This window comes from Triticum aestivum, chromosome 7B (genome assembly GCF_018294505.1).
Source record: "Triticum aestivum cultivar Chinese Spring chromosome 7B, IWGSC CS RefSeq v2.1, whole genome shotgun sequence".
Taxonomy (NCBI): Eukaryota; Viridiplantae; Streptophyta; class Magnoliopsida; order Poales; family Poaceae; genus Triticum; species Triticum aestivum.
In genome coordinates, this window is record NC_057813.1 from 605905733 (window position 1) to 605914622 (window position 8890).

Below are 8890 nucleotides of genomic sequence, written 5' to 3' on the forward strand. Positions count from 1 at the left end.
GCCGCCACCGCCGCCGCCACCGCCACCGCCGGAAACCCTAGCGCGGGGAGCGTTGGCGTCGCCACCGCCGGAGCTCCGCCGAGCGTCGGCCTCGCGCGCAGCCTCTTCTTGCCACCGCGGATGACCACGACGACGGGTGGCGTCACGCCGGCGCCGTCCCGTGCCGCCGCCGCACCGTCGAAGCTCCCCAATGCGGCCCGGCCGAAGAAGGGCAAAACATCCGCGAAGAAGAACAAGGCGGCGGACGGCTCCAGCAGCACGAAGGCGAGGGGAAAGAAGCTTGCAGGGCGTTCGACGGCCGCGGCGGCTACCGAAGCGCCGATGAGCTCACTCGTTGAGCCGGCCGCCGACGCGCACCACGTGTTCGACGAAATGCCCCCAAGGTGAAAAAAATTCCAACTTTTATTTTCTTGTTATTTTTTCAATGCATCATCACATATATATAGCTTATTTGCATTGTTCAAAAAACTTTGTAGTCTCAACGATGATGCATACATGTCAACTGTGGGTGTTGGGTCCAACAATTTGCATTTGTCTCAAACCAATGACATCCATTTCGAAGACCATGAGTTTGAGGTGGACGAGGGTGAGGGCATTGTCGACGTGCCGAAAGGAAGAGCGGGCAATTACAGCACCAACGATGACAAGTTACTATGCAATACTTATTTGCAAGTGTCGAGGGATCCATCCATTGGAGGTGATCAAAGTAGAGATGCGTATTGGGGGCGAATGAAAGAACACTTTGATGCTCACAACGTGAGTGGAATTAACCGTTCCGAGAGATCACTTCGGTCCCGATGGTCGACAATCAACTCGGATTGTCAAAAGTGGGCGGCCGCACAAAAGGCAGTTGACAAGATTAACCCAAGTGGCACAAATGAGGATGATAGAGTAAGTGGCATCTCATATATGTTCATCTCATACTTGTTTTTGGTGTCCGAAGTGCTAACTTGTTTTGTTTTTTTTGTAGTACAACATTGCATAAAATTTGTTCAAAGAAGAGACGAGGACAACCAAGAAGGGGAAGATCAAGAAAGGAAGGATCTTTACCTTGCCTCATTGCAATGAAGTGTTAAAGGATGATGAGAAATGGAAGAAGCGTGATGGTTTGGATGATTTGCATTTGAGCAACAAACGCAAGCGAACAATTGAGTTGAATGATGATGATGAGGAGGATGATGCATCAAGTGATGACGGCAAGAGAAGCCCCACACCCAACTCGGTTTCATACTCAAAGCCAAAACGACCGGATGGGTGCAAGAAAGACAAAACCTAAAAGAAGAAGAGGAAAGAAGATGATGAGCTCAAAAATGCTATGGAAGCTATTGTGAAGGCAAGAAAAGAAGCCGACGAGGTGAGGAAATGGCAAGGAACCAAGATGCCGCGGCCGAGGAGAGGAGGGTCGCGGCCGAGGAAAGGAAGGTGGCTTTGGAGGAGAGGAAGGTGAGCAATGAGGAGCGAACTAGATTGTTGGAATGGGAGAAACACTTGTTCTTCTTGGACACATCTTTGTTCAATGATGCGCAAAAGGAATACGTCAACCTTGCACGTGAAGAAGTCTTGATCCAAAAAAGAGCCATGATCCGCATGAGTGGCGGTGGCCTTGGCGGCATGGGTGGCGGTGGCCTCGACGGCATGGGTGGCGGTGGCCTTGGCGCCATGGGAGGCATGGGTGGCTTCGGAGCCATGGGAGGCATGGGTGCACCTCCGACCGCCATGGGAGGCATGAGTGGCTTTGGAGCACCCTCCGACGCTATGGCCGTCATGGGAGGCATGAGTTTTGCTTCTCTCATGGGAGGCATGGGTGCACCTCCGGCCGCCATGGGTGGAATGTCTTTCGATGTGCCTACACATTCTCATGAAGATGCCGTTGAAGATCTTGCCAACATCGTCGGAGCTTCACGTGATGCGATGCGTGATGAGGTTAGGGAGGAAGATTCATCTTCGGAGGCGGAAGAATCGTCTTCGGATGATGAGGACGAAGACGAGGAAGATGATTGATGTGTCTTTCATTTATGTCTTGAACTTTAATTTGCATTTTAAACTTGATTGGATGAACTTGTGGGCATGAACTTTTATTCATCAACTTGTTTGTGTTAAATTTCACATGTTCATTGCATTTTGATGAATGTTTCAAACTCATTTTGTGTCTAAAATGTCATATATGTTAATGTCCGGCGAGTCGCGCACGCTGCCGGAGCGACGCGCGCGCGCTGCATTTTAGTATGGCTGCTGGAGCCAGCACTGACGGCCGCGCTAAACCAGTCGATGCGCGTGCGGTAAACAAGTTTTTTGCGCGCGACGCGAAGCGCGACTGTTGGAGATGCTCTTAGACGTGGCATCGACGCAAAAGCATGCGTCGAGCGCTTAGTTCGTTCTCCTCCCGTACAAAGCACCTTGTTGTTCAATTTAGCGTAGAGAATGAGCGCCGGCCCTTGGAACCTAAGGCGCTTAGATCAGTTTTTTACTCTTTGATATTTATTTATTTTGCCATAAGTGTTTATATACGCACTGACGATTGTGGATGCCCTTATAGGATAAGAGTTCGATAAGAGATGTCCTTACTTCAATCAGAAAATTCTGAGTTTCGTGTCAGACGGCTTTTGCCTCTCAAGGTCATATGGCCACAAGGGAAATCTCTCGAGAAGACGATAGAGACCACCTCTTTTTAGCAATTCTAAGGGCTTTATTGGTTACTCCATAGAATTACAAACTTACAGTCACGCTGAAGAATTTCAGAAAGGAAAAGGGAACATAGTGTTTTTTTTAGAAACGCCTACGTCTAGCCTCACTAGCTCGCTTAGTACAGCAATGTGCCGCTGTGTTAGCATCCCTTCCTATAAAGCTCCAATTAAAGGAGAAATCTACACACATCTCCTTAACCTCACTCAGAATAACTCCATTTTCTGATCTCTGAAACTCGGCTGAATTTACACAGGATAGAGACCACCTTGAAATGGCAAGGAAAGCCCATATAGCGTCCTACAAAGTCAACCGAGAACTAGCAAATTTTGGAAGTTTGTCTAAAAAGAAAGCAAATTTTGAATGGTTTTGCTAACTTCCTATTGTTCTGTTTTTAGGAAACAGATACGAACGACATGCAACTAAGGGCGCGTTTGGTTGATATCTTCAAAAATGTTTGCATTGCATACTTGTCCAACCTCAGCCGGCTGAGCATAAAGAGGCAAAAAACCAACATCTACACTTAATTTGGTTGCCTGCATCGAGACTACTTACATTAGGAGATCGGTTTTCGCATGGTGTTTGGTGTCCAGCATTAGCTTGGCGCATGCAACTACATGGTGTTTGGTTGTATACATGAGATATGATTAAGAGCTAACATCTACACATAACACACAATTACTCGGACTAGTTCGGCACGCTGGCGTCGAACTAGTCCGCCACGGCTACCGTCGGACACGCTCCGCCTTTACTCGTTGCTCGAATACTGGGACGTCAAGAAGCTCAAGGCCCTCCAAATCGGCCCCGATATGGGTTCGGCCACGCCGTAGCTGAGGTTGGCCGTTAAGAGCAGCCGCTCACTGTCCGGACTGAAGCAGATGTGGCGGATCCGCTCCTTGTACGTCTCCGTGCTCCCCGGTGACCCGACCACGTGCACTCGCCGCAGCCCTCTCCCGTCCAGCCGCACCAAGTAGATGTTGAACACAGCGGTGTTGGCCGCTTCGTGCCAGTTGGAGGAGAGAGAGCGACCAGCTTCCCGTCCGGCGACAAGCTCGGCATCATGCCGATCCACTGGTCGTTCGTGACCCTCCATACCATCTCCTCCTCAGGTGCCGTGGCGATGATGTAGAGGTTCATGTGGTGTGCCCGACCTGACCAGAACACCACCCACCGCCCGCACATCGACACCGCCGAGAACGTGTCGTTGCCGGTCTCCGACCGAGTCAGCTTCTTCACGGCCACGTCGAGGTCTCCGCGGTCGTCGGTGAGCTCGTTCGGGCCGAACTCGATACGCGCCACTCGGACCGTCGCTTTTGGGGCCTCGAAGATTGGGCCTACTAAGGTGAACATGACCCCGCTCTCGCTGGGGCTCCATGAGGTGTAGAACAGGTCGGGCTGCTTGGCGAGCACCCATCGCGAGTACATGCTGCCTTGCGCGGGCAGGAGACGGATCGTCAACGAGCACTCCTCAGCAAGCTCGATCTCCTCCCGTACACGGGCATGTTGCGCCTCTGCGTCTCTCCACGCCCCCAACCAAGTACCTGCTGCTGCACCGCAGCGGCGGCCTATTGCGCCTCCGCGTCTAGCCGCGCCCGGGCTCCCTCACGTTCCTCAACGATGTGGAGCTCTTCCGAGCGCCTAAAGTAGGTACAAACATGAACACCGAATTAATCATCTACGGTCGATGAAACTACAAACGACCGCCTAAACGGAACTATGAGATCGATGCGCATCTTTTTTGTGTAGAGCTTATCTCGAATCGAAGCTTCGTTTTGTAGATCTGAAGGGAGGAGGAAGAAGGGGATTAGAGAGGAGGTTACTGGAGGTAGGAGAAGATATCACGTACATGCGTACGGTAGCTCACATCCCTCCTGTATCCTCTCGTGCAACGGGGCCCACTCCTTGCGCTCGATCTGGCTTGTTTCAACCTGGCTCACGAAAAAGGCTGATTCGGCCATTCCAAGCGGGCCTGGCTGAGAGGTGCTTTGAGGTCCGTGCTATGCGAGCCAAACAGTGAATGCAGGCTATTAAACAACCCATTTTCATCCCGCGCGGGCCTGGCTTGGTCTAATGCAGGCAACCAAACACGTCGCTAGCCTACGCGCATGCAACCGCATAATTTTTAGCCCGCGGCGACTCCCCTCTGCTAATTAGCTCCAGTTGATCAATTAATTAAGCATGCATGCATGTGAGACAAAATTGCTAATGTCAGTAAAGATTCCAACAAAATTCAAAATTTAAAATGTTTTGTAGCTCGACTCATTGCTCCGATTGAAAAACTATTTTCACGTAAAAGATTCGTTGCGGCGAGACCTCCGAAACTAGATCCCATGTTGCTATGTTCCGATGAATTTTTTTCGAGTAAAAAGTTACCACGCATCGGCGCAAACTATCTTGTCAGTTGTGCACAGGTTATCACGTTGTTTACACGAGAATTACTGGTGCATAAAAAAATAGTTCCTCCAACCTTCTCTTCACATGCACATGCATGCATGCATTAGGGGCGATTGATGTCATCTTAGATGCTTCCCTATTTTAAAACTTCAAAATATTTTATAGCGCAAACCATCGGTCTGATCAAAAAATCATTTTCACATAAAAAAATTGTCGTGACGAGGCCTACAAAACTAGATCACACGTTGATATGTTCTGACGACTTTTTTATGCAAATAGTTACCAGGTTTGGGCTAAGTAAGTTATCAGCTCTGATATATGTATGTTATCATGCTCTTTATACGTGAGTTACCATAGTACATTTTCAACTTGTTTTTCTAGGACAAAAGTTACCGCGGGGTTTGTGCATGATTTACCACGTATGTGGTTCGTATATTACCACGTTTTTTACAAATAAGTTATCGAGGATATATTTCAAACCACTTCCTCCCCACTCCCCCCTCCCTTGATTCAAAGTTACAATGGAGTTTTGTACATGAGTTATTAAGTTTACGGTGTGTAAATTACCGTGCTATTTACATGGAGGTTATCAGGAGGGGACTATGTTTTTAAACAACTCACTCCCATCCCCCCACCCCGGGTCGAAGTTACTTTGGTGTTTGCCCATGAGTTATCACGTATGTCATGCGTACAATATCATGCTATTTGAACTTATCAGGTTATGCCCGTAAAACACCCCCGGTTCAAAGTTACTGTGGTATTTGTGCATGAGTTATCAGCTCTGTTGTGCATATGTTACCACTTATTTATATAGAATTTAGCGTGGGTATGTTTTGAACTTTTTTTGCCCCGATCAAAAGTTACCATGGTGTTTGTGCATAAATTAGGTACCTGATTCGTATATTACCATGCTATTTACACAGAAGTTACCGGGGCATACTTTCAACAAATCTCCCCCTCAGGGTTAAAAAGTTGCCAAGGTGTTTGTACCTAAGTTATCAGGTCTACGATGCATATATTACCATTGTATTTCCCTAATGCCAAAGTTATCATGACAGAGGTACATAAGCTATTAGGTTTGCGGTGTGTGAGTTACATGCTATTTAAAAGTTACCAAGGGATATTTTGTCGGGGAATGCGGTAATTTCAATTTTTTTCCTAAGATCATGTAAGATCTATCTAGGAGATGCATAGCAACAAGAGGGGAGAGTGTTGTCTATGTACCCTCATAGACCGAAAGCGGAAGAGTTATGACAAACGGTTGATGTAGCCATACGTCTTCACAATCCGACCGATCCTAGCACCGAAGGTATGGCACCTCCGTGATCTGCACACGTTCAGCTCGGTGACGTCCCACGAACTCTAGATCCAGCTGAGGTCGAGGGAGAGTTTCCTCAGCACGATGGCGTGGTGACGATGATGATGAAGTTACCGGCTCAGGGCTTCGCCTAAGCACTACGATGATATGACCGAGGTGGAAATTTATGGAGGGAGACACCGCACACAGCTAAAAGATCAACTTGATCAACTGGTGTGTCTATGGGGTGCCCCCTTCCCCCGTATATAAAGGAGTGGAGGAGGGGACCGGGCCAGCCTCAAGGGGTGCGCCCCAAGGGGGGGGGAATACTACTCCAAGTAGGAGTAGGTTCCCCCTTGCCTAGTCCAACTAGGAGGGGAAGGCAGGAGGGGAAGGAGAGAAGGAAGGGGGGGGGGGCGCCCCCTAGTCGAATTTGGTTTGGGCTAGGGGGGCACGTGCCTGACCTTGGCCTGCCTCCTCTCTTCCACCACTTGGCCCATGAGGCCCAATAACCCCCCGTGGGGTTCCGGTAACCTCCCGGTACTCTGGTTTTATCCGAAACTTCTCCGGAACACTTCCGGTGTCCGAACATAGCCGTCCAATATATCAATGTTTATGTCTCGACCATTTCGAGACTCCTCGTAATGTCCATGATCACATCCGGGACTCCGAACAAGCTTCGGTACATAATATCACATAAACTCATAATACCAATCGTCATCGAACATTAAGCGTGCGGACCCTACGGGTTCAAGAACTATGTAGATATGACCGAGACACGTCTCTGGTCAGTAACCAATAGCGGAACCTGGATGCTCATATTGGTTCCTACATATTGTATGAAAATCTTTATCGATCAAACCGCATAACAACATACGTTGTTCCCTTTGTCCTCGGTATGTTACTTACCCGAGATTCGATCGTCGGTATCATCCTACCTAGTTCAATCTCGTTATCGGCAAGTCTCTTTACTCGTTCTGTAATACTTCATCCCACAACTAACTCATTAGTCACAATGCTTGCAAGGCTTATAGTGATGAGTATTACCGAGAGGGCCCAGAGATACCTCTCTGAAACATGGAGTGACAAATCCTAATCTCGATGTATGCCAACCCAACAAACACCTTCGGAGACACCTGTAGAGCACCTTTATAATCACCCTTTTACGTTGTGACATTTGGTAGCACACAAAGTGTTCCTCCGGTATTCGGGAGTTGCATAATCTCATAGTCCGAGGAACTTGTATAAGTCATGAAGAAAACAGTAGCAATGAAACTGACACGATCATAATGCTAAGCTAAGGGATGGGTCATGTCCATCACATCATTCTCCTAATGATGTGATCCGTTCATCAAATGACAACACATGTCTATGGTTAGGAAACATAACCATCTTTGATTAACGAGCTAGTCAAGTAGAGGCATACTAGGGACTATATGTTTTGTCAATGTATTCACACATGTACTAAGTTTCCGGTTAATACAATTCTAGCATGAATAATAAACATTTATCATGAAATAAGGAAATAAATAATAACTTTATTATTGCCTCTAGGGCATATTTCCTTCAGTCTCCCACTTGCACTAGACTCAATAATCTAGTTCACATCGCCATGTGATTTAACACCAATAGTTCACATATGTGTGTGATTAACACCTCATAGTTCACATCGCCATGTGACTAACACCCAAAGGGTTTACTAGAGTCAATAATCTAGTTCACATCGCTATGTGATTAGCACCCAAAGAGTACTAATGTAACGCCCCGGATGCGTTGCGCCAGGCTCCGCCAGTTATTTGCCGTCTTTGCAATGTCATTTGCTTGCGTGTTGCATTTTGCCATGTCATCATCTGCATGTCATCTGCATGTTTTTCAAAACTTGCATCCGTTCGGGTCCCGCCGGTTCTCTCCGTTGTCCGTTCGGAGTCCAGACACACTCGCACGCGCCCGCGGCACCTCCGAAATATTATTTTAGAAGTGGCATAAAAATGTTCTCGGAATGGGTTACAACTTGTCGTGCAGTCTTATTATAGTATAGACAGACCGCCTGCCAAGTTTCGCCGCATTTGGAGCTCGTTTGACTGCCCAACCGTTAAACATGTAGCGGTACCGTTGCCGGTACCTTAGTCGGAAGTTTCAGTCTCCGAAACTGCCGCCGGGCCGCACTTCTTCCCCTCTCTTCTCAGCCCGAGGCCCTCTACACAGCCCACTAACCCCACCTGCAGCCTACCTAGTTCCCCCTCTGTCCGGAGTCGTCCGATCATGATAGGAGGGTCCGAATCGGAGCAAACCCCCCAAACCCTAGCACCTACCCTATATAAACCACCCCTAGTCCATTTTTGGGCATTTCCTAGCCTCCACCTACCTCCTAGCCCTTCCTCTACCTATAGCAGCCGCCCCCCTCCTCGGAATCCGTGCCCGCCCAGCCAACCGTCGCAACTTGGCGCCGCCTGAGCGGTCAGCGCCACCGCAACCACCTGCCTCCTCCAACCCGCGCCCTCCACGCGTCGCCCCCGC